General features: G+C 40.8%; 1 protein-coding gene and 1 long non-coding RNA gene across 5 annotated transcripts in view; one reads left to right on the top strand and one right to left on the bottom strand.

Annotated features, from left to right (window-relative positions):
* Positions 1–27,824, bottom strand: part of CNTN5 (contactin 5) — a 2,626,638-nt gene that overhangs the window by 1,695,625 nt on the left and 903,189 nt on the right. The gene's annotated exons all lie outside the window — the stretch shown is intronic.
* The window catches only part of LOC115091978, a 234,768-nt gene that overhangs the window by 173,439 nt on the left and 33,505 nt on the right, over positions 1–27,824 (top strand). Inside the window, exon 2 of the long non-coding RNA XR_003856868.1 lies at positions 7,016–7,090. This is a non-coding gene — a long non-coding RNA (uncharacterized LOC115091978). The remainder of the gene's footprint in view (positions 1–7,015; positions 7,091–27,824) is intronic.

The following is a 27,824-nucleotide window of genomic DNA, read 5'->3' as shown; positions in this document are numbered from 1 at the left end:
ATTTGGCTAATGAGAAAAGACCTTTCTCAGCTGAATGGTGCAATTAGAAAGTTCATATGGAAGGGGAAGAGGGCTCGGCTTGCTCTTTCCCATCTGATACAACCTTGGGGAAAAGGAGGATTGGCGTGCCCAGATTTCCGGAATTACAATTTGGTCTGTATGTTACGGCACATTCGAGATTGGATGCTGGGCACCGAGTATTTCTCTCCAACCTCTTTCTTACATGGTAGTCTGCAGGGCTTTTCCCCAGCTGCACTCTTGCAACTTAACTTAAATAATCTCCCACCCAATAGTAACACGTTTTTGCTGGTTGCATCCGGTAGGCAAGCTTGGACACACTTTTGTAAACACATTGGACTGGTGCAGTCAGATACTCCTTTCATACCGATCTGTGACAACCCTAATTTTCCCCCAGGACACGGTAACAACATATTCCACACGTGGGCATCAAAGGGTCTGGTACTGGTATATCAACTGTTTCACCCAATTTCCCCGCACCTATACAGTTTCTCGGAACTTCAAGTCAAATATGATATACCCAAACAGGACTTTTACGCATATCTACAGCTCAGGCATTACATTCACTCCACTGATTATCTCTCAATGGGTAATATTCACAAGGAGAGTGTTAATAAGATTCTGGGCCTAGATAAACCCTTACGGTTTTCCTGCTCCTCCTTTTCTAAACTGTTAAAAAGTAGTTTAACAACTGCATCCTTCCAAGCCATTTGTGACAAGTGGACAGGAGACCTAGACAGGCCTCTTACTCCTGTTATGGTGAAAAAATACCTTCTGAATATTGGCGCTGGATCTGAGAATGTTACCCTACGAGAAATGCAATTTAAATTTATTTGGAAATTTTATTGTACTCCTGCCCTCGCTTATAAGATAGGTATTAGTACAACGCCCAAATGCCTGAAGTGTACACTGGAAATTGGAGATTATATGCACAGTTTTTGGGCATGTGACAAGATTCAATCCTTTTGGTCCGCTGTCCACTATCACTGCTCTAAACTCACCAACAGCTCTCTTCCGACACACCCGACATTTTGGCTCCTAGGTAGTGCACTGCTGCCTTCTTCAGATATTGACCCCTTAGTGAGGAAACTGATGGATAAAGCCGGTCTAATGGCTAAACAAGCCATATTAGCAAATTGGACCTCTACTTTGCCGCCACATTATAACCAATGGGTCAACAAAATGATTAAGTTGGCGACTTTTGAGCAGATGACAGCTGATACGTTAAGTGCCAAACGGAAACAGGCCACAATGGCTCTTTGGAAGCCTTTTCTAGACTATCATGCCCAAGGGGAGTTTATGGATCTTTCACCTGAATACATGTCTTGTCCTGCTTCGGACAGATACTAATCTTTAGTACTGTTGGAGGGATTTTCTTGGATATTGGGACAACTTTAATGTTTCTACTGTTTATATTGTTCACAATGTCCTTGTGCTTGCCACTCACTTTGGTTTACTTTGTTTTTTTTTCTCTCTCTCTTTTTCACTATGCACTGTGATGAAGGGGCGGGTGGGAGGTTCAGTTTAGGTTGGGTGGGGGGAAAAACATATAAATTAGTGTTTCTTTTCTTAGACAACAAGGTTTAATTGATTACTGGTGTTTCATATCACCTCTCTCATATCCATGATGCTATGTAAGTTACACCACTGACTCTTTCTACGATACTTTAACTTGTCATTGTGTTTGCTGTTTAACATTGTTTGTATCAGGTATGTGCTGTTTACCTGTATCTTATTATGGTCTGTAAAAACTTTGAAACAGCAATAAAAAGATATAATACAAAAAAAAACAAAAAAAAAACTGTGCTAAACCGGTTCTGTGTCTGGGCGTCTTATGGAGCAAATTAGGGGAGTGCATAGCTTTTTTTTTTTCTCCCCATTTTGTTTTCGGGTCTGGGGAGGGCCATTTCGGTCCACTCCCCAGATCAGAAAACTTTTCTCTCTGGGAACCCCTCCCCCCCCCAAAAAAAAACCCCCATCCCACACTTTAAATTAACAACCCCCACCCTCCTGACTCCCCCAAGACCTGCCGACTTAATTTACCGCAACCCCCCACCCTCCTGACCCCCCCAAGACCTGCCGACTTAATTTACCGCAACCCCCACCCTCCTCACCCCGCCAAGACCTGCCGACTTAATTTACCGCAACCCCCCACCCTCCTGACCCCCCAAGACCTGCCGACTTAATTTACCGCAACACCCTACCCTCCTGACCCCCCCCAAGACCTGCCGACTTAATTTACCGCAACCCCCACCCTCCTGACCCCCCCAAGACCTGCCGACTTAATTTACCGCAACCCCCTCCCTCCTGACCCCCCCCAAGACCTGCCGAATTAATTTACCGCAACCCCCCACCCTCCTGACCCCCCCAAGACCTGCCAAACGTCCCTGGTGGTCCAGCGGGGGTCCAGGAGCAGTCCGGGAACGATCTCCTGGGCGTGGGCCGTCGGCTGCCAGTAATCAAAATGGCGCCGACGGCCCTTACTATGTCACTGAGACCGACCAATAGCAGCGGTCGGTCCCAGTGACATATGAGGGCAAAGGGCCGTCGGCGCCATTTTGATTACTGGCAGCCGACGGCCCACGACGAGGAGATCGTTCCCGGACCGCTCCTGGACCCCCGCTGGACCACCAGGGACGTTTGGCAAGTCTTGGGGGGGTCAGGAGGGTGGGGGTTGCGGTAAATTAAGTCGGCAGGTCTTGGGGGGGTCAGGAGGGTGGGGGGTTGCGGTAAACTAAGTCGGCAGGTCTTGGGGGAGTCAGGAGGGGGGGGGTTGTTAGATTTGTTTGTTTTTTTTTATATTCGCTCCATAAGACGCACATACATTTTCCCCCCACTTTTGGGGGAAAAAAAGTGCGTCTTATGGAGCGAAAAATACGGTAATCCACAGGCTCTTGCCCGTAATGGGCTTCAACCAGCATCATCTCTTAGAGCAATCTGTTCATGTCATTTACTTATTCCCATTTTTATCTCCCTATCTCAAGAATACCTTACTTTATTTATTCCATTTACCCTACATGTTTTTTTAAATTTTCAACCTTATAAATATTATTTATTTTCACACTTATCTTAAACAATTTCCTGCTTCTTTATTATTCTTTGATATTCAAGAACAGAGCACAACAATCACTCCCACAACCAGTGGATAAAGCATGTTCAAGTGCTGGATAAAGTAAGGCAAAGCTAGAAGGTTTCTTGGCTCCTGTAATGTTTGACCCCCACATCAGCAGCACTCACCCCAGGACACAGACTGCCTTTAAAGCAGCAAGAATGCCACCATAATTCTCAGGCCTCCCCTAGCAATACTCACACCAGGACACTGACTGTACTTGAAGTGGTAAGAATGCTTCTATGATACCAACAGCACCCCTATTCCTGGGCTTCTGTAGAGTGCATGCTCTGATGACATCACACTGCTGGGTATAAATACCCCAATCACACTCCTTTCCTTGCCTCAGTAGCAGGTCTTCCTGCTTGATTGCAGTACATGTTGCTGCTGCATTTCTGATCCTGCCTTGGTTCCTTACCTTATCGTGCCTTTTTATTTTTATATACTGACATTTGAGATATCACACCGGTTTACATTCAGGTACTGTAGGTATTTCTCTAATACCCAGAGGGCTTACAATCTGTGAGTTTTTGTACCTGAGGCACAAGGAGCAACAGCACTGCTCTAACCACTAGGCTATTCCTCCTCCCTTGCTATGTCCAGCATATCTTGCCTCTTCCAGTCTGCCTAATCTCCTCCAGTCCATCCTTCCTTGTCCAGTTCCTCTGGCCTATCCTGTCTCCAGCCTAACTTCAGTATTGATCTCTGCTACAGATCCGTACTGCTCTCCTGCCTGCCACCTGCCACTGACCTTAATTATGGACTTTGCCTATGTCTTGCTTGCTGCCCACCTCAACCTCCGCTTCGCTACTGATAATTCTCTAACAGATGTTTGTACTGACCTTCTGGTCCTTGGCCTAGCCCCAGATTCTTTTATCCTTTAAACCCTATGGGGGTCTTCGCCTAATTCCTAGCCAAAGGCTCAACTCGCAGGAAACGGGACTGGTATAGATGAAGCTTCAGTCTTGTCCCAGCCCAAGGCATTTTTGCCAGCTGTTGGCATGGAACTAGTATGTTCACCTGCTAGGCTGTATCAACCACACCACAGCACAAGGGTCCACTATTCTTACAGCTGCATAAGGAGAGAAATGGTCAACAGAAAAAGGGGGGTGGTATTGCATCTGTATAGGTCCCTGAAATAATGTATAAAATTCTGGAATCCACATCTTCAAAAGAATATAATCTAGTTGGAGTCAGTCAAGACAGTGGCTATTAAAATGGTCAGCGGTCTTTCTTCTAAAGCATATTATAAAATAGCAATTACATGAGTACAGACTACTTATACGTGTATATGATAATTTTGCATGCGTAACTATGAAATTTACCTTGATAGTAATCAGTACAAAAACAATGTTTATTTAATCTGTGTTGCAGCATTCCTTTCTATTTTATTTCTTTTCTAAACAACTATGAATTTTATTAGAATTTTTCCCAATGGAAGACTTATAGTAGATAAGCTTTACTTAAATAATATTAGACCCTATTAACTTGAAATGACTTTTTATGCTTTTTAAACTTTAATTATTAACTTTCTAGTGGCTTTTTTTTTTTAGCAAAAACTTATAAAATAACACTTATTATATAACATTTATTAACATGTTCATTCAAATAATTTAATATCTAGATTAAATATTTTCTTGAATATTTTACTAAACTTAAAATTTTACAATGAAGTACACAACCATGACAAGTGCAACTTACCTTCTTCTCCCATCCTATTTATTGCCCATCCCCTCTCTCTCCCTATCCCCCAAATTCCCAATCCACTTTCTCACTTGACCTGCAAAAGAACTCTTTTCATGCTGTTTGAGAAATAAAATTTTGGGGGGGATATATATGGCCGCAGCATATGTCAATTGTGTACAATTCAATTACTGAATAAAAAGAAATATGCCAAATAAACTTCCCAGTTACCTATGGGTTGACCATGCCCTTTCCTGCACACTCAATTCCTGCTGTATTGCAATTTGCAAACAATAAGCATTGTATTGCCACAGGATTAGCCATACAAGCCAGCCCATCTTATGACATTTCACCATCTGTGATGCAGGGTCAATTAAAGCCCCACTATTATAGTTATACTGCAGTCCAATCCATAATTGCTTGGTAAGACATTCTCTACCATGATGACAACCTGGTCCATAAAAGAGCAGAAGTCACATGAATGAGCAACATAACTTGGGTGAAGAGCAGGCCAGTCCTGGTCGTCAAAGCTGAACACTTGACAAGTGTCTCATCACAGTTCTTACACATGTCACATAGTAGGCAGGGAGTCTAGTTATTTGGTATTCCTTGCTTAAGTAGCTTTAACATTACTTACTTTGTGCTCCTAGACATAGCCAACCTTGTCCTCACCATGCTGCGACTGTGTTAACATCCCTTCACCTCACCATGCTATTCTTGGTCTGCCCTGCCTATGAGCAGTTCTAGATGGGTGGGATAAGCAGGAAAAAGCATTGACATCAGAGACTGATGGGTGGACGGGCCCACACATATTTGTGATCACCAGTCCACCACCAGCCTCTGCCCTGTCTCCTTAAGCCCCACATACCTGGGATCTAGAAGTGGAACACCACCCCGGTTGTGATCCATCTGGGGATGGACTGGCCTCTTTTTTGGCTAATCTAAAGCAGGGTTAGCTAGCAATTTACCATCCCAATTTCTAAAAAGCATTAAGCCTTTAGTAAGTCTGGTGTTGAAATAGGGTTTTTTTCTGGTATTAGAATGATGAAGTTCTGCTTTTTATGAGCATATATTTAACTGTGTAAGCACCCGATATTTAAACAAAATATGTGTGGCTACGTAGAGCTTGAATATTAGGTTGTCTTGCATATGCTTGAAAATATACATGCAATTTTGTAGTTGTTTGCTAAAAATGTACCTGTTTAAGACAAGATCCAGACATAAATTTCACTCCAGAAATTGTACTTTAGGGATGCTCAAAATCCTTTTGTATTCTTAAAGTCAGGCCAGCAACATAACAGGACCATTGAATCTTTTAAATTGTTTGTGGGATTAATAACACCATCAAATTAATGCAAATTGGACTCAGCATGAGTGTTGTAAAGGAAGTCTTCAATAAATAAGAGGATAGTTAATTCCAAAGATTTGGAATCTATTGTACTTTTCTGTTCCAAGTTAATTCTGAAAGAAAGTTTGGTAAAAAAGAATCTGCAATAAAAATAGCAAGTCTATAAACCAGAGCACATTTTTAATATTAAATAGAAACATTCATATAAGACTCTATGTATATTTTTATCTCCGCTTTAAGCAAAATGACTTTCTTATATTTTTTCAGTGCAAAGATTGATGATATATAAGATCAGTGGTTACTTTTCAAGTTTATTCAAATTTAGTTCTTAGCATAACTGGAAGGAAGTAACAGTGATTTTGAAGAATACATTGATTATTTGGAACTTTATTATACTTGCTTGTGTATTCTTGTCCTTGAATCTATACTTTTTTTTCCTTCTACAGAATTGAGATGGAACTTATTACTTGACTAACAAAGGCAATGTTAAAATTGACAGCATCAAGTAATATTCCAAAGCTGATTCATTTATTGAGTATCTGAATGTTTCAGCACAATCCCTGACCCAATAATTCACACAAATAAATGAACAGGTGGATTTTTGTATATGTCATAAAATAAACAAACCATCTCAAAATGTAATAGAGATGGTATGTGGGAGAACATTGTCTGAGGAGATGAATTCTTCATTAATCATGAATGACATTCTTAGTATATAAAGGATTTGGGGATCCTTAAAGAAAATTCAGATCTCCACAGGCCATCTGTCACTGGAGTTTTAAAACCGGGAAGGAAATGTATCCAATCCTCTTTTACAGAATGTAAATTAAACTATTCAATCTCTTTCTTGTATGCAGAGAAAATACAAAACGTTTGAAGCTAGGAGGCCAATATACTAAGGCATGCTGAAATCCACAAAGTCTGCTTCATGGGTAAATACAACTACTTGTGCCTATAAGCTGAGTTAAGTTGAGTTTTTATGTACGTAACAGATTACATATTTTTTTGGTTTGACATATGATAAATTTACATATGCAAGTTTACATCTGTAAAATAAAAAATTAATGAGCTGCTGTAATGCAAAATATTGCAAAGCAGCTCATTAACTATATTCATAGTGCTAAAAGGTGTGAAAAGATTGTTCCAAGCTGGTTTTCACAAAAGAGATAACTATACCTGCAGGATTTGCAAAGGGCAGGAGACAGTAGGCATTGCTCCTGCCCCTTTTTTCAGCATTAACCCATACAGAAATATATATTTCAATTTTTAAAATATATTCGAAGCAGAAAGCTTGCAAGGGAGTTGATTGGGCTGTTAGATGATTGAGAAGTTAAAGGGGCAATTAGGGAAGATAAGGGAATTGCTGAAAGACTAGACAAATTATTTACTTCAATGTTTACTGAAGAGGATGTTGGGGAGATACTCGCTCAGGAGAGTTTTCAAGGGTGATAATTTAGATGAACTGAACCAAATCATGGTGAACCTGGAAGATGAGTAGGCCAGATTGACAGACTGAAGAGTACTATTCACCCCTGGGTTCTGAAAGAATTAAAAAATGAAATTTCAGCCCTATTAAAATTAAAGGTGAATTTTTAGACAGGCATGTGGGCGTCCATGTGCGTGTGGTTCTTGGCACGCGCACATGGACGCGCCAATTTTATAACATGTGCGCTGATGCATGTATGTTATAAAATCAACTACCTGCACTCACATGCATCCCGGTTTTATATCGACACGTGCAAGTGCCCACTCACATGCAGAACAGGGAGGGGCATTTTATAAAATGCATGTGACGGTGGACTGGGCCTTTCCCCAGTTCCCTCCCAGTCCGCTCCAATAAAGGAGCGGTCTGGGAGGGAACTTCCTACACTCCCTATCTACCCTACCTGCCTTTTTCCCTCTCCTCCCCAACATCTAAATCCCCTCTAACAAGTTTTTTTTCCCTATACTTACAGTTTTCCGGAGTAGTAGTTACTAGTTAGTGCCTAATGGCACGGTCCCAGATGGCCCCCCCACCCCACCCCACTTATATCCCATCCGCCTGCCTCTTTTTTTCAAACCGGCTCTTCCACACATATCAGGAGATATGTGCATGGCTGCGGGCGTGGCCCGTCCAGGCACGTAACTCTCGGTATTGGCGCGTGCCAGTGTTTACCTGAAGACTGGAAGGTGGCCAATGTAACCCCAATATTTAAAAAGGGCTCCAGGGATGATCCGGGAAACTATAGACTGGTGAGTCTGACTTCAGTGCCGGGAAAAATCATGGAAACTGTTATAAAGAATCCCCAGAACTTATATTCACAACAGTTCAGACAAAAAGCTTACAGGTGAATTTTAAAAGCCCTGCGTGCACCAAAACTGTGAGATAAGAGTGTATCTCAGGCCGGCACATGCTGAGCAGATTTTAGAAGCCGCCTGAGTACGCATGTATCTCCCACTACACGCACAAAAAAGTTTTCTAAAGAAGGGGCGGGGAGTGAGCATTGTCTGGCCGGGCCATGGGCATTCCTGGATTTCTCAACGAAACTGCAGTACACAAGTGCGCACCGGGGTCCCCTACCGCATCATTTTTCTTCTGTTATGGATGGCGTGTAAGTCAAAAATAAAAAAGTAAAGAGGTGAATGGGATTTTAAGGGTCAGGGTTAACAGGGTAAAATGGAGGCTATTAAACTAGATGGGTTAGGAAGTCCTATTCCTTATCTGGGTGAACTGGGAACAAACTAGGAAAATGGCCAATTGCATCGGTGCGCCTCCCTTATAAAATTCCCCCACTTATGCGCTAGAGGCGGCATTTACATGCATCCATTATAAACTTGTGTGCACATAATTCACATGTTCAGCCTATTTTAAACCATGTGCAGATATATGCACATATGTTATAAAATGGCCGTGTCCTTTTGCGCGAACTGGCATATGTGCATACATCTGCACCCGTGTGCTACTTTTTAAATTTACCTTTTAATGTTTTAGAGAAGCTGCTAAAGTATCAAGAGGCTGAAATAAAAACAAAACAATTTGTTTTGCTGCATACAGGGCCTGATTTTTTTTAAAAGCTTTTATGCATTAAAACCCAATTTTGTGCACACAAATTTGTTTTTAAAAATTGTCAGGAGGGTTATATGAGTAGAAGCATGTACAAAATGTTTTATACATACTAGAAAGAGGCATTCCTGGGGGTGGAGTTGGGACAGGAACTCCTTTTACACGCATACTTTTGATTTTCAAAGGTATATGAGAGTAATTGTACATTCCCCTTTTACACCTGTTCCCGAGCAGGCATAAAATGTGTACCATGCTAAGCTCCGCATATACCCACTAATTTGCAAAGTAGACATGCATGAATGGCCACTTTGAAAATTCATGCTGATGTGTGCATGTACTTTCTACATACAGACTTCAGCACTGAATAGGCAGTTATAATTTTACCTTCCCTGTGTGCTAATGAGTTGGAAAACTCACTTTCAGTACACAAGGTAATAAGTTGCAAACTAGCATTATTGATTAAAGTGTTACACTGCATGAAGGCACAACATTTTGGTGTTATCTTTACAATATAAAGACTTTTACAGTGTGGTATCTGAGATGCACTACATACAGGGCCATTTACATAATTAGCAAAGTAATAAATCTGCTTCTTTTTTTTTTTTTTAATATTCATGAAGTCCTGACCTTTTTTCATTTCCATATCATTTCTTTGGCATCAACAACAAAAAGATTGCTTGCCTAATATTTTTAGATTTTAATATTTTGAACTGTCAAGGTATTCTCTATGATGGTAAGGTGAGAAAGATATAGGGGAAAGAAAGTAATTCATTACAGTCTTGTTTGCCATGTTTTTCCCGTTTACTGACTTATTTTCCCTTTCCTTTTTTCTCACATTCTTTTTCTCGGAGCTGCTTTTTACCAGGAACCTAGGCATGAGGCATCTGTTAGATTAGAAAGTGTTGAAGAGTGGTGTGAATGCATATGAACAGAACGATCCTTACAGAATTGCAAATGCGCAAATGGCAACATTCCTAGACTCCTGACACATCAAGCACTTAAAGTCTAGGCTGTTCTAATTAACAGTATTGTATTTACACTAAAGTTGGTCAGCAGCGCAATGTTATTTTATTTTGAGTGATCTGACTGATCAGATCACTGATGCAGGCAAACAGCAGCAGATGACTGGGTTACCCCAAATACCTGCCGTTGTTAAAAGGGATATTCAGCTACAATTTAATGCATTTCCAACCCTACTAAGTTATGCTGAAGAGTCTGAGAAAAGATATCCAGAGCTCATAGGTGGCTGGTTTCACCTATGCTCTCCATTATTGGGCTCTGCTGTGCCTTTGGCTCCCACTCACAAATGACGTTATCAGTCTAAGACACTTTTATTCACCTCAAGGCTTATACTACTAACATATTTATTTATTTATTTGTTAGTTCAACGCATAGCCAGCATAGCTCTCTGCTTCAACGGCAGGGGCAATGTAGAAAAGAGTATCTATATATATAGACAACAACCAACTAGGACTAAATTACATTGTCGAGTAAACAAAAGCATGGGTGTAGCTTGCTTATTGAGGTGGTTACTACCCCTAACTAAGCTACATATTCAATTAGATGCAGTTCCAACACTGCTCTCTACATTAATGGTGGGGTGGAAGGGAAATAAAACTAAAAGGTACTAAGAGCCAAGCCTAGCAAGTAAGAGGAAAATAAAAAAGTGCATAGCTTGCTGGGCAGACTGGATGGGCCGTTTGGTCTTCTTCTGCCGTCATTTCTATGTTTCTATAAGTTTGTTTGTTTATTTAAAAAGTTCAAAATTTGGGGCAGTAACATAGAAAAATAAAAAAAATCATGCTAAAATCAATAAGTACATAGTTAAAACAAATAAGACTTAGACAAGTGAGAAATACAGGAACTGTAACTTTGAAAAAGCCGCACAGGCGTACATGTATGCATGTATGCAGGCTTTCGCCGAAAGAAGTGGCCATTTTATAACTTACGAACATATATGCATGCATGATATAAAATTGTCCGTATGCGTGTACATGCGTCTGCAATTTTATATGGATGCATGCATGAGCATGCAAATGCCGGCTCTACTGCATAAGTGGAGTGATTTTATTAGATATGCGTGCTGACACATTTACCAGTTTCCCCAGTCCATTCCCAGTTCGCCAAGGTAAAGGATAAGACTTCCTAACCCCCCCTAGTTAATATGCCTTCCTTTTACCCTTTTAGCCTCAACCCTTAAAACCCCACTAATTAGCCATTTTTTTTTGTTTCATTACTTACGCGCATATTTCATGTTAGAAACCCTGACCACCCATGCCCCACCCAGGCCCTGCCCAGATCTTGCCCATGTCCCACCCTCTTTTTTGGGCCCAAAAAACAAAGAGGAAGGCGGTCAAGAAAAGCCGTGAGGAACAAAAGAAGAAGGAGACCGGAGGTCCTTCAAAGGTGCTTTATTAGTTGCCCGACTCTAGGCCTGAGTTTCGCCTGTAAAGGCTGCTTCAGGGGCTACAGTAATAAATAACAATAAATATTATTCGAACAATCAAAAAACATACATAAATATTCAATTAGAATTATTAAAATAATTAAAATAATTAAAACCATGGATAAAACAGACGCATAAACATACTAAACATACACTCATGGTTGATCAATATTGCATTGAAAAGAAACAGAGGAGGGACCCAGAGCAAGAGAAGCGAACTCAATTGGTCATGTAACAGGTGTTACCATTACTAAAATTAGTCTATCAATCATAACTAAACAAACATAAAATTAGTTTATCAATCATACCTAAACATACTTAAAATCTATTGATAAGCATAATCAATTGGATAATAGCACAGGCAAAGTATTAAAAATGCAAAAGGCAATAAATATGAACTGAGTTTAAAAGAATGATATTACTGATCTTAACAGATGATCAATTCAATCGTAACGAATAATCATAACAAATAATTAATTACCTTTTATAGATATCTCTAACGAATTTAGAGATATATTCTTCAATGCAAAAAGATGTTTATTCATCCATCAATCGGAAATTCCTCGATTGTGATCAAAAGCAGTTTAAAATTCAACTAAAAAAGGTTTGTAAAAAATATGCCTCTTTAATACAAAAATCCTTTCATTTATAAGTGTAAATTCTAATATGTATTTTAGATCATAAAAATGTGTAAAACATAAACTATGTATAAAGTGATAAAAGTGCTACTAACGTGTGTGATTAAATAAGGTGAAACACATTACAATTATACAAGTGTAATTAATGCAATTGATTAAAATTGTCAATTGTGTTAAAGATTTTTGTGCATAAAAGTTAATTAGTACATAAAAGTTAGATGTCTCATGATCGATTCTATTGTGACAAAACGCAAGAGAGGATATCTCAAGAGTCGATCCCAGATGGTAAGTATTAATCAGTTCATTTATTGCGACAATAATAACGAAGAGAGTGTAATTAAACGGCAAAATAAGGTGAAAATGACTGAGTGGTCCTCATAGTAATATATGGCCGTTTTAAATACTAACTGATCAAATAAAATATTATCTTTTAAAAGCATGAATGTATTTCTGGGTCACTGTAATTGTAATTGTTTGGGGAACAGACACACCATATACGATATACCAAAAAAACGCGGACATTTGAATTCAAAAAATTAATAAAAATAAGGATTAACAAGAATATTTTTGGAACAAAAAATTTTTTGGAACAAAAAATTTATATGACGCAATGCACACAAATGAGTAGCGCCAAAACATTTTTAAGCTCATATCGGCATATTTTAATTAAAATAAAGTAAATTAAAAAATAACTCATATAGCCGAGGTTTAAAAATTGCCTACCATGTTCTTATCTATTTTGTGCTCATAAAATGTCTTAACAAATGTGCGCTGCTTGAGTGTGTTATCGATAATGATATGCATTCTTCCTCCTTTTTACTATGCAGTCGCCGGGTCTAATAGAGATTCAAATCATGCAATGCTTAAGTTAATATATCGAGACTACTGCGGCAACATACACGAAGGAGTCGTCAAACAAAATAAGTTAATAACCGCATACATTGACATACCCCTTTAAAAGTCACAAGAACTTTCGTATTACTTACTGCGCGTCTGGGATCAGATAAAATTTAAACAAACATCGGAAGCATTCAGACCAGGAAGCAAACATATTTTTTTATTTATTTATTTTTTCAAGCAAGTAGTTACTATTTTCTACTATTTTAAAGGTTTGTTTTAAAAATAACATTTTTCAGGATATGATTCCTCACAATAGTGCTTTCATTGTTCATTCAACTTTTTTCCATTTTTTAGTTTTCCACGGTTTTTGTGTATATTTTTATTATTTTTTCACATCCAATTTAATATGTTTGCTTCTTATTCATGTTCTTTCAAGTAGTTGGCAATTTTTGTTTTTTACCATGGGTTAATTTGTGTGATTTAAGATGTATAGCAGTCATAGCATTTTTTCTGTAGATCACCATATATAAAGAACTAAATCTAATTGTCTAGATACACAGTGCTCAGTTAGACACAATGCGCCTGGAGAGCATTAAGATAACAAGCTTGCAAGTTGATCAAGAGCATGACGTAGATTTTGTGAACCACGCCCACAGGTGGTGATTGACAGTTGTAGCTAACTACACCCTTATAAATCCACCTAAGTTTCTAATATTTTTTTAAACATTTTTTAGTCACACAATTGATATTTTCACCTTAGTTCATTTTTTTTAAATTTTATTTTGTTTTTATTACATCTTTTGATATTTTTTTCAACTGCCCACTCCCCTTTCAATTGATTGACAGCAGTTTTGGCGCCAAATACGAATATATAAACTTCCTGGTCTGAATGCTTCCGATGTTTGTTTAAATTTTATCTGATCCCAGACGCGCAGTAAGTAATACGAAAGTTCTTGTGACTTTTAAAGGGGTATGTCAATGTATGCGGTTATTAACTTATTTTGTTTGACGACTCCTTCGTGTATGTTGCCGCAGTAGTCTCGATATATTAACTTAAGCATTGCATGATTTGAATCTCTATTAGACCCGGCGACTGCATAGTAAAAAGGAGGAAGAATGCATATCATTATCGATAACACACTCAAGCAGCGCACATTTGTTAAGACATTTTATGAGCACAAAATAGATAAGAACATGGTAGGCAATTTTTAAACCTCGGCTATATGAGTTATTTTTTAATTTACTTTATTTTAATTAAAATATGCCGATATGAGCTTAAAAATGTTTTGGCGCTACTCATTTGTGTGCATTGCGTCATATAAATTTTTTGTTCCAAAAAATTTTTTGTTCCAAAAATATTCTTGTTAATCCTTATTTTTATTAATTTTTTGAATTCAAATGTCCGCGTTTTTTTGGTATATCGTATATGGTGTGTCTGTTCCCCAAACAATTACAATTACAGTGACCCAGAAATACATTCATGCTTTTAAAAGATAATATTTTATTTGATCAGTTAGTATTTAAAACGGCCATATATTACTATGAGGACCACTCAGTCATTTTCACCTTATTTTGCCGTTTAATTACACTCTCTTCGTTATTTTGTCGCAATAAATGAACTGATTAATACTTACCATCTGGGATCGACTCTTGAGATATCCTCTCTTGCGTTTTGTCACAATAGAATCGATCATGAGACATCTAACTTTTATGTACTAATTAACTTTTATGCACAAAAATCTTTAACACAATTGACAATTTTAATCAATTGCATTAATTACACTTGTATAATTGTAATGTGTTTCACCTTAATCACACACGTTAGTAGCACTTTTATCACTTTATACATAGTTTATGTTTTACACATTTTTATGATCTAAAATACATATTAGAATTTACGCTTATAAATGAAAGGATTTTTGTATTAAAGAGGCATATTTTTTACAAACCTTTTTTAGTTGAATTTTAAACTGCTTTTGATCACAATCGAGGAATTTCCGATTGATGGATGAATAAACATCTTTTTGCATTGAAGAATATATCTCTAAATTCGTTAGAGATATCTATAAAAGGTAATTAATTATTTGTTATGATTATTCGTTACGATTGAATTGATCATCTGTTAAGATCAGTAATATCATTCTTTTAAACTCAGTTCATATTTATTGCCTTTTGCATTTTTAATACTTTGCCTGTGCTATTATCCAATTGATTATGCTTATCAATAGATTTTAAGTATGTTTAGGTATGATTGATAAACTAATTTTATGTTTGTTTAGTTATGATTGATAGACTAATTTTAGTAATGGTAACACCTGTTACATGACCAATTGAGTTCGCTTCTCTTGCTCTGGGTCCCTCCTCTGTTTCTTTTCAATGCAATATTGATCAACCATGAGTGTATGTTTAGTATGTTTATGCGTCTGTTTTATCCATGGTTTTAATTATTTTAATTATTTTAATAATTCTAATTGAATATTTATGTATGTTTTTTGATTGTTCGAATAATATTTATTGTTATTTATTACTGTAGCCCCTGAAGCAGCCTTTACAGGCGAAACTCAGGCCTAGAGTCGGGCAACTAATAAAGCACCTTTGAAGGACCTCCGGTCTCCTTCTTCTTTTGTTCCCCACCCTCTTTTTTGCCTTTCCCATTTGTTTGCATACTGAAAGATACATGTGTACACAGGCGCTTCCTAAAATCCAAGCTGCACACGCCAGGCCGAGATACTCGCATATCACCCAGCCTTGGCATGTGTAGGGCTTTTAAAATTAACCTGTTATTGAAAAAGGACATATTAACTGGTTAACTGAAGGAATCCATTGATATTAAATCTTTGAACACTTGGTTAAAAAGATGCGGTTTTAGGGCTTTCCTGAATTCCTTTGAGTTACTTTGGGCCAGATTTTGTAACCTATGCGCGGGCGTAGATTTTATAACATGTGCGCGCAGCCGCTCGCATGTTATAAAATCCAGGGTTGGCGCACGCAAGGGGGTGCACATTTGTGCGCCTTGCATACGCCGAGCCCTAGGGGAGCCTTGATGGCTTTCCCCATTCCCTTCGAGGCTGCTCTGAAATCGGAACGACCTCAGAGGGAACTTTTCTTTTCCCCCCTTGCATCTTCCCCTCCCTTCCCCTATTTAACCCGCCCCCCCCCCAGCCCTACCTAAATCCCCCTACCTTTATTATTTAACTTGCACCTGCCTCTGTGCAGGCGTAGGTTGCACGCACTGGCCGAGTGCCAGCGCACGATTCCCCAGCCTAGCAGGCCTTCGGAGGCCTCGGGCCACACCCCTCCCTGCCCCTTTTTTCAAGACCCGTAACATACGCGCATCCTGGGGCTTGCGCACATCACCGAGCCTATGCAAAATAGGCTCAGCTCGTGCAGGAGCGGGTTTTTATGCATGAAACCCTTTGAAAATCCACCCCTGATGTTGCAGTGTTGAAGGGGTAGGGAGTTCCAGAATGTTGGACCAGCAATTGAAAAGTCCCATTCTCTAGTGCAGTCAAAATGGGTGTTACATGGTGAAGGGTTGTTGAGTAACTGTAGTTGTGATGAATGTAGTCTTCTGCTGGGGGTATGTAACTTGAGTGTTGCTTGAGTCCAGGGGGAGGTGATATTATATATTAGATTACGGATAATGGTAGCCACTTTATATTGAATTCTCCATGTCACTGGGAGCCAGTGGGGTGAGAACATAACTGGTGTGATGTGATCAAGTATATTGGAACTGGTCAATAGTCATGTTGCTCCATTTTGCATAATCTGTAAAGCCCGAAGAGTGTTTTGTGATAGACCAATGAAGAGTGAGTTACAGAAATCTATTCATGAAAAAATGAAAGACTGGATAACAGTTCTGAAATCATTCTGATCTTGATATGGTTTAATGTGTCGTAGCATTTTTAGTTTCAGAAATGAGGTTTCTGTAATGTGTGAAATATTTAATGGCTAGAGATGAATCGAATATGACCCCTAAGTTCCATACCTTCTTAGAAATATGGAACATGTGATTATTATAACAACTGGGAGGGAACTTTCCTATACCCTACCTATCCTTCCGCCCTCTTCCCTTCTCCTCCCCAACCTCCAAACCTCACCTACTTACTCTTATTTTTTTTGCTTTAGAACTTACCCGCTTCACGGAGAAAGAGTAAGTTCCACGCGCAGCAAGCTTCTCCAGGACAGCACGTGCTTCTCCAGGACAGCATCCAATGGCACTGTCCTGGCTGGACCCGCCCAGACTCTGTCCCGGCACACCCCTTTTCAAAATCCCAGCACTTCCGCATATACCAGGAGATAAGTGCATGGCCGGGCCATTTTGAAAATGCGCTCAGCGCACGCTCGGCCCAGCCATCTCTATATTCCCCCCGTTTTGGCACGTGCAGGGTTTTGAAAATTTGGGCTAAAGTGTGGCAAAATCAACAGTAGCAGTCCATGAAGTTTTCAAGGGGAAACAGATCAGGATGTCATCTGTAAATAAAGCCATAAGTTGAAAGGAGAGAACAAAGAGGAGTTATGTTATAAAGTGCAGCTGAAAGCAGAGACTTGTAGGACACCTGAAGAAATGGGGTGCCAAGAAGGCGGCTATCTGCACTTGGCAAAACCATTCAGAAAGATAAGAGGAAAACCAAGAGAGCACTGGTCCAGAAATTCCAGCATCAGTAAAATGGGTTAGGAGAATGTTATGATCTATTGTATCAAATGCTGAACTAATGTCTAGTAGAATTAACATATAGCAAATACCAGTGTTAATCTTCTGAGCATGGTGTCAGTACTTGATAAAAGAAGGATTTCTGTATTGTGATAACGACAGAAACAAAAGTGATATTGATCATTGACTAATTTTTGTCAAGAAATTCTGTTAGCTGACCAACGACACATGATTCCATTACTTTTGTAAGAAAGGAAAATGAGGATATCAGACTAAAGTTAGCTAGATCAATTGCTTGGGTAAAGGGTGAGCAACTGCATTTTTAAGATGTGAAAGCATGTAACCTGAATCAGTTAATGATTTGTGTTATTGAATCCAAAATTATGTATCTGAAAAGCTTTAATAGAGTTGTTGAACAAGGATTTAATGGAGATGATGATGACTTAAGCTTATTAATGGCTTGTAGAACCTTAGTTGTAGTGACTGGTTCGAATTCAGTGCAAAGAATTGTTTAATTATTGTTTGTAGGGGGTGTATATGTTGGAAAAGTAACACAAATAATAGTTATCTTGTCTGAGAGAAATGAGGCACAAAGAATGCATGAATTTGCTGGAGAGTCTGAAAACTGTTATGTTAAGGGATAATGGAGGCTTGGAAAATTAACAATATGAAACAGATCTTGCAGGCTTTATATGGCATCTTTAAGACATTTTGAGAAAAAAATATCTTTTAGCTAGTTGATAGCTCCTTTTTATTGATCAAGTAAATCATGGAAGGATTTTAAATTTTCTGATGATGGATTACATCTCCATCTGGCTTCTGCCCTTCTCAAAGAATGCTTTTGAAGTGTGAGAGTTTGTGTGTACCATTTGTAAGGTTTGAATGGTACTAATTGCTCAGTGGCAGATTGAATTGTATCATGCCAATTTAGTACCATGTTGTCCAGAGAGCATCTGAGATTATAGTTGATCTTTGAATTGTCTGGGTTCAATATAGGGACATCTAAGAAATAATGATTGTGCCTCAGGTAGGTTGTGAGGAAGTACAAGTGATATGATACTGACATTTATTAATAAATAGTGATCAGACTATGGTAACTAGTCTATTTGTATATTTTGTTCTGGCAACTTGAAGTATGATGAATAAGAAAATTAAATCTAATGTATTTCCTGCTTTGTGGGTTGGAGCACAAATAATTTCATTCCATTCCCAGGTATTTAGGAGGTTTAAGAATGTAGCATATTCTGTTACGAGCACAGCCTTATGGAGCCGATGGCGAGGGCTCGGAGCATGTCACTAGCTCATAGGAGAGCAGGAGCTCTTGGGCCACGGAATGGCCCAAGACAGGACATGATCCGCGCCCTGTGGTGAATTGTGCATGCAGGAATGGGCGGAATAGAAACAGAGCTGGATGGAGTGGGAACACAGGACTTATAATGTAAGCCTCGGGCGAGGACTTGGAGTGTTAAACATGAGAAAGTCCAAAAGAGAGCTTGGAGCACAGAGAGTCAAAGGAAGAGCTTGAAACTTGGAGACTCTGGAGACAAGACGTGAAACTTGGAGACTCTGGAGACAAGACGTGGAGCTTGGGACTCTGGAGACAAGACATTGAGACTTGGAAGGAAGACTCAGAGATAGAGACTTGGAAGGTGGACACAGACGTGGAGACTTGGAAGGTGGACACAGATGAGGACAAGCAAGGTCCATCAGGTGCCCTACACAGACCATGGGCTGGTCGCAGACCACACTGTCCTCTATGCGCCCTATACAGCTGGGTGGCTAGTCTCGGACCACGATGGGAGCGGGGCAAGCTCAGGACGTCTCACAGCTTAGGAACAAAGTGATCCCTTGGATCCTCTGGAGTCAGAACAGGATAGAGACTCAGGATAAAAACTTGGAACTTGAAAACCAGATCTTGGAAATAAAAGCAAGGAACCTCCGGAGGCACAGGTTATTCAGAACCTGGAGAATCAGGACTGGAACTTCAGGACTTGGCTCATGGAACATCAGAACTTGAACACCAGGACTTTACTCATGGAACAACAGGACTTGAACACCAGGACTTGACTCATGGAACAACCGGATTTTGGATCACGGAACATCAGGACTTGAACATCAGGGCTTGGACATTAGGGCTTGGACATCTGGATCCAGAGAGGTGACAAAGGAGTTCTAATGAAGAACCGCAGGGAACATCTAGACAAGGAGACCAGGAACATGGAGACAACAGGAACACCGGAATACAGGGACACTGGAACAGACGAAGGAATCAGGAACAGGCATCTGAGCTGAAGAGAACTCTGCAGGAACATCCAGGTGGATGTGAAGACACTAGAGGAATGGAGCGAGGCCCTTATATAGGGCTGATCCAAGAAGTAGGCGGAGACTGGATGTCAGTGAGGCTGCGGCCAGTTCCTGCTGCTGGTCCTTTAAGAGAAGGAGGCATGGCCGCACGCCTAAGGGAAGGCCAGAGACAGACTGTAGGACCTTGGACAGCGGCCCTGCTATGCAGGAAGAGGCAGGCTGTGTCGGCAGCATTCCAGCCTTGCAAGAGGGCAGCACCAGGAAGCGGCAGGAGGTGACATAGGCCACAAGGCCAGCTTTGGCGTGGTGGTTCCGTGCCTCCCGGCAGTGCCAGGGGACCCTGGTGACGGAGGTCCTTGGCCTGCAGGGCCAAGAACAGCCCGGAAGGATGGTGGTCTTACAGGCTGTGAGCAACGGCATCCGCGAGCGGCTCCTGCCGCAAGGAGAACTGTGGTGTTGGGGAGTAGGACAGGCTCGGCGAGGTAAGGCCCTGTCCATGGATCCGTGGGCAGGGGCGCAACAGAGATCGGTTTTCAAGGTTTCCATGCAGGTTGAAGTCAACTAGTATAAGCATTTTGACAGGATCTATAGGAGCATCTGAAAGATTCAAAAAATGGGGCAATGTTGTGTTGAAAAATACCAGGGGGACAGTATGTGAGGCATATATCAAATTGTTTAGAAGTCATTATTAATATTTCAAAAGGTGAAGGAAGTGATGTAGGAACATAACTAAGTTTCAAATCTTGCTTGAAAAAAAATCAAAAGTCCTCCTCCCCTTCTTTGTTGTTGTCTAGGATGAGAAATGTATGTATAACCATGAGGGCAACATTGGTTTAATAATGGAACATCACTGGAAGTACACCAGCTTTCACTGATGCAAAGGCAGTCAGGAATAGAGCTTGAGAGGCTGAGCAAATCATTAATGATGGAAGCCTTTTTTGTTATGGATTGGACATAGAGAGCAGTAGAAACAGGTATTAATTTTTGGTTAATAAAAGGGATGTTAATCAGAGCTAACCTCATAGGTCAGGTGATCATGGTCTGTGATGCAATCTGTCATATCCCCTAATGACTGGAATATCCAATGTTGGGCAGGCCATTTTGTTGATGAGTAGTCAAGAACAATGTAAATAAAACTAAATAACCTCACTGGATGGTACTCAGATGTGCACGAAGGGATGCACAAAGGGGCAGGCTCGTTTGTTGTGCTCTTTCATATGTGAATCATTGTCACATGCATCTCCAGCAGAGGAGGTAAAATTTAGGTATTCTCAGAGCAGTCTAGGATAACCTCCCCTTTACCCAAATAGTGCCCTTTATTTCCTACAGGAAGGAAATATTTTTTATTTTTGTTTCCTTATATAGAGAATCCAAGGAACCAACTATTTAATTATGTATGTTTTTATTTTCTTAACTATGTTTATTTTTAATGTTTACTGCTTGAACTTTGTCTAAAGTGGTATATAAATTTTCTAAATAAATAATGCCACACTTTACTTTTTACACTATCCAATTCCATTGGAATAGAAAAGTAAGATGTCTCATGAAAACGATACACAAAATTTCTGTTTAGCATCACTTCTTGCTGTTTGTGATGCGATAGCACCACCATAGCCAAAGCCCATCAAGGTACTTGTCTATTGAAAAACAGTATTGACTGTCCCTGCTTTCTGGAAAAACATCTCACCACATTATCCACGCATCTCTTTCCTCCTCCACACTGGTCCCCCTATTCATATCTTTCTTAAAATCATTCTCACAAGTATACACTATTGGGACCAGTCCTGTAAACATGTTTTCAAACTTCTGCTCTCACACCCATCATTCAGACACATACCTCACTAAGCCTAGGAAGAACCACCAAGAATCACTTCACTAAGCCTAGGAAGAACCATATGTAGAACAAAAAAAAAAATCTAATTTATCTATTAGAAAAAAAAATATGATCCCCCTCCTGCCCAGGAGAGAAGAATAAGGTTGCTCGACTTCTGAAACTTCAGGGTGAGGATAAAGGTCCTCCTTCCATCTTTGGGTGGCCTGCTCCTCATCCTTCTCAAGGTAGAGGAAGAACATAAGCCAATTTAGGTTGAAAGACAATAAAAGACTCTCAGAATATATCACAGACAAGTCAGAAAGCAGTTTACCTACAGTAGTGGGAATGTCTTTTCCTCTAGAGCAAATCCCAGGAAATGCATGTGTGCATCTAGTGATGGTAAGCATGGACTGCAGGATACCAGACCTGTAACATAGCTTCTGCATGTTATGGGTAGTCAAAGAAAAAGATAAGTAGAAGAAACTCAAAATAAGGAGGTAACAGTTGCACTAAGAAGGATGAATAAATATTAAAAGACAGGATGAACAGAAGAGGGAAATGATAAAATAACAAAAAAAATAAGCCATATTCAGACATGACTCAGGGCAAACAATTGCAATATCTTTTCATTGCAAACAATAGATGACCACGCCCAGAGCACAGATAGGAAACAATACTACAGTTCTTTCTCTCTGTCATATGTGCGCGTACACAAACATACACACACTCACCAAAGAAAAATAAAAGGAGAGAACATAACCTCTGTGAAATTTGGGATAAAAGGCACCCGCACAAAAAAAGAGGAGAATGCGGGGACCATCTGTGAAGGAGACAAACCACTGCTGCAGCTAGTTGGGAGGGGGGGGGAGGGCAAGGACTACCATAATAGTCATCAGGAGAGATATTGCTGCTTCCCACTTCTTGCACCACTGACATCATAAACTGGTGCCTGTGAGGATTATTTTGATCTGGGCCCAATGATGTACAATTGTGAGCATCTGTGAAAGAGATGACCCATTGCTGCGGTAGGTCATTGGGCCAAGGACTAACACAATAATCATCAAGAGGGATATTGCCGTCTTCCACTTCTCTGACCGGTGACATCAACTGGCGTCTTTGAGGCTTATTTAGATATGGGACCAGAGGTGTGCAGCTACCAAAGCACTGCTGAAGCTCTTCCCAAGATCTTGTGGGATCCTTTTCCAGCTTTATGATCCTTGATAGGAAGAAAGAGGAAGGTAAAGTTTACAACTTCTTTCCATGGGACATTGTGAGAGACCCTATGAATTTTCATTCAAGGGTATGGTGAGTCAGTCTTCCAGAAATTCTATTCAAGATATTTTTTCTTCCTCTAGGGCTTCTTTAAGACTGGGCCAGATTCAGCCTCCTCCTCAGCCAACATGGTTGTTATCTGCCGAGAATAATCCCATGTCTAACAGGACAGAGTTAGGAGAATCTCAAGCTTTAAAAATGATGAGTGTTTCTCCTGAGAATGTGACAAAACCTATTCAACAATCATATACTCATCTGAAGATTTGGTTTGTGGTATTGTGGAACCTGTCAATGTTATACTTGCCAATATATGGAGGATTGTTGCTAAAATGGATACAACTTTACTCATTCTACTGTTTTAGTAACAGGTGAATTTTCAAAGACTTTACATGCATAAATGTAACATACTATTGTAGCAATTTGCAAAAGCCATTTATGCACATAAAGTATACTTACGCAGGTAAAACTCAGTTTTAAGCATGCAAATGCTTCTGTAAATAAGGCCCTAAATTTTCTGGTGACACTAAGATTAAACTGGAAGAATATGAAGTACCAGTATGTCTTACTTCTCTTGTGCTACTGCCTACAGTGTCCAATTTAGGACCTCAAGTTGCCGCTTTACAACTTTCAGAGATTTCTCAAGGATTAATTTTCCTTGCATAATCATGTAGAATCCCTGGGAAATGGGCTGAGAATTAAAAATTTGCATTTCTTAATTTGCTCTGTCTATAGGGTAATGTCAGCCCATGAATTATTTAAAAAATATGTTAGGGAATAATATCTGTTGATAGGGAAATACTGGTTTCTAAGACTTTGTTATGTTCCTAAATAGATGAGGAGATGGTAAAATGGATTTTTTGTTTCTGATAGTCCTAATTTTTCAGCTTTTCTGGAGGTGTCTGTTGACGTATATTTCAGTTCAGGCAATTCTCATGGTATCTTTCAGTTGAGAGCAAGATAAAGATTTAGTACTTCAAAAGTAGATAAAAATAAATAATTTATTTTCTTTGGTTAAATTCTAGGTTTTTCCTGATGTTTCAAAGAGTACTCAATTTCGGAGGAGTGTTGGCACTTGGTGCCACATTTTTCCTTAAATTTCCATGCAAATGTTTGATTACCTACCAGAAAAATGTTTGGTTTTTTTAGACCTGCCTCAGTTAGGATATTTTTTGTTAGATAAGAGCCGATGAACTTTGGTATGGCAAGTAGGGATGTGAATCATTTTTTGACGATTTAAAACAATCGTCAGATATATTTTAAATCGTCAAAAATCGTTAGAGCCGCGATACAATAGTAATTCTCCCTATTTATCATCAAAAAATCGTAAATTAGGGGAGGGGGGAGGGTGGGAAAACCGGCACACCAAAACAACCCTAAAACCCACCCCGACACTTTAAAACAAATCCCCCACCCTCCCGACCCCCCCAAATGTTTTAAATTACCTGGGGTCCAGTGGGGGGGGGGGGGGGTCCCGGCGTGATCTCCTGCTCTCAGGCCACGGCTGCGTTAATAGAAATGGTGCCGGTGGCCCTTTGCCCTTACCATATGACAGGGCAAAGGTAGCGCCGGCGCCATTTTGGTTCCTGTCACCCGACGTCACGAGTGCAGGAGATCGCTCCCGGACCCTGCTGGACCCCCAGGGACTTTTGGCCAGCTTGGGGGGCCTCCTGACACCCACAAGACTTGACAAAAGTCCAGTGGGGGTCCGGGAGCGACCTCCTGCATGCAGGCCGTATTGCCAATATTCAAAATGGCACCAGCGCTACTTTTGCCCTCACTATGTCGACATAGTGAGGGCAAAAGTCAAAATGGCGCCGGCGCTACTTTTGGGAATTGGATTTTTACAGCCACCAATGAGGGTCCCAACCTTTACAGTCTGGGAAAACAAGTATGAAGGTATCTTGCTGATGTGGTGGTTACTATCCTTAACCATTAATTCTTATGTTACGCACGCTGGCCGCGGCAGACCTGGCCCCCTTACCCTTCTCAACAGAATCCAGTACCTGGTCCCTCGTCTCTGGCGGCGGTAGGCCACCGGCTCCATCCACAGGCCACCCCTGGTGCCTCCAGCTCAGCTACAGATCCTGGCATTCCACGTCGGGCCTCTCCGCGAGGCCCACAGAGAGACACCACCAAGCAGCACCGTGCCCCTCCCAAGGCACGCATCACTCTAACTTATGAAGGACCCGTAGCGGGAACCAAGCCGTGGCCTCAGATGATGACATCAGTGGAGCTCCGTTATTTAACCCTGGGCTCTGCTGCCTCAGATTGACTTTGCAACAGGTCTCCTCGCTGGTCGAGTACTCATTGCCTCTAGTGATTCTCCTTGTTCATGGTTCCTGATCCCGTTAACTCCTGTTTCCAGCTTCCTTGTTCCTGCATTCCTGTTCTTCAACCCATCCTTGGATTGCCTTCTTGGACTTGGACCTCTGCTTTGCCTGACCATGCCGTTGCCTCTCTCCAGACCTGGACCTCTGCATTGGCTGACCATGTCGTTGCCTCTCTCCAGCCCCGGACCTCTGCTTTGCTTGACCAAGCCGTTGCCTCTCTTCAGACTCAGACCTCTGCATTGCCTGACTACATTGCTGCCTTTCTCCAGACCCTGACCTCTGCATTGCCTGACTACATTGTTGCCTCTCTCCAGACCCGGACCTCTGCATTATCCAACTAACTCTTGCTTCTCTTCTCATCCAGACCTCAACCTTACTTGCCACCACTTTCAGATTGCCGCTGGCCCTGATGTCTGCTTGCCTCACATGCCTCTTCAGTCTATGTCCTGGACTTGGCCTATTCAGGCTTTGGCCTGTTCTTGTTCGGGCGCCTCCTGTCTGACTTTGGTTCTTTTGGCGCCCGGGTCTCCGGGACGCCGCCTTGTCCTGTATAGACTCTCACTCTCCTCTGTTGCTGCCTCTGGGCTGGCCTCAATCCTTCCATCGATGATGATACATGGAGGCCCACCTAAGTCCAGCCGGCCTCAGCACCCAAAGGCTCAACCCGCAGGGAACGAGGGTTGGTATTGGTGAAGCACCAGCCGGCCTCCGTCCTTCATCCCTTTCTGCCTGCCAATGGTGGGGACCTTTGGGATCCTTCCTATGGGTTGCGTCAACCCCACCTTGGCCCAAGGATCCACCTGCGGTGCACACCTTATAGTTTGATGCAACTCCAACATTGCTCTCTGCTTCAATGGCAAGGTAAAACAGGGAATTGGATTCAAACTACGTCCAATGAGTGCCATGAATATTATGGTCTGGGAAACTGATAAGCATGGGGGTAACCTACATGGTGCAGCAGATACTACCATAAGCTGGATGGACCATTTCGTCCTTTTCTGCTGTCATTTCTAAGTTTCTATGCTTAAGATAACTATAACATCCGAACAATGCCTGTACAATAGTCTGAATGGAGAATGAGGCAAGAGAAGTAGGCAAGTAGACAGGATAGAGGACCAACCATAGTAAAGCTTTTTTTTTTTTTTTTTTTTTTAAATAGCATATAGATGAAGTGACGCCAATGTCCTCCCACTGAAAGGTCTGAGCATTTGCAAAGAAACTCCCATTTTTTTCTGTTGGCTATCACAGGGAAAGGTTGTCTTTTTGGAAGCTCTGTTAGAGTGAAAGGAGTGAGAATAATTTTAGCACTAGCAAAGGGCAGAGCAGTAGAGATATAGATGCAGTGAATAGCAGCAATTTGTTTGCCTTTCTCTCTGCACACTGTACTGTTTATAGTGAAGACTACAGAGTGAGAAAGCAGAATAGCAGCCTTGTCATCCTTATTGGTTTGTTCTCTGACAGTTGTTTGTGTATTCAAAAGGAGTCAGTCAACAGTGAGTATAACTACAGTATGTATGTGTTTGTATGTGTGAAAGAGAGAGAGATTTTTTCACACACTGCGAGGAATAGCCAGACAGCAAAGAGTTTGTGCCACTGGCAAGCTGCTAACTCTGCTTAGAAGTGCTAGATAAGCAATGAGGTAAACTCAGTTTGTCAATTTGATTTTGAGTGTGTAACAATCAGTCAGTATTAATGTCAAGATGTACTGCAAGTATATGATCCTAGGAGCTGGAGCAGGGCTGTACCCAGATGAGGTAGGCTGGAGCAGAACAGGACAAGTCAAGGATATCAGAATATGCAGGCCTTAAATTAGGGCCATGAAGACCAGAGATGGGGAGCACAGGGATCAAGAACATGACTAGGACCCAGACTACACCTAAGCTCTGGCAAAGAGCATACTGTGAAGCCAAAATATAACTAAAACAAACAGGAATGCAATGTCCACTAGGATGAGGTACAGGCCATAGAGTTGTGAGGACCAACTAGAATGCCTCAGCAGCAGGCTATAGCACTAGGAAGATTAGACAGATAATGAACTAGGCCTATTGGGGACTGCTACTAGTAGGAGACAAGAACTGTCTAACAGGTCCTCGCAATTAGAGTGATACTGTAAGTGGTACAGAGCATTAATAAACTATCTTGTAACATTAAAAACCCTAGTCTCCACTTGTAATTCCACCATGCCAGTGAGAGCAAAGGGGAATTGAGGGAATGGCAGTAGGCAGGGGCAGAGGACTAAGTGTTCCTGCAGAGTCACCCCAGTTTGTCAGAAGTGCAAGTAGCAGTAGAAGTGATAGTAAAGGAAGTCCTAGCACTAAACTTAAAA

This window comes from Rhinatrema bivittatum, chromosome 5, assembly GCF_901001135.1.
Source record: "Rhinatrema bivittatum chromosome 5, aRhiBiv1.1, whole genome shotgun sequence".
Classification (NCBI taxonomy): domain Eukaryota; kingdom Metazoa; phylum Chordata; class Amphibia; order Gymnophiona; family Rhinatrematidae; genus Rhinatrema; species Rhinatrema bivittatum.
This window is presented reverse-complemented; position numbering and strand designations above follow the sequence as displayed.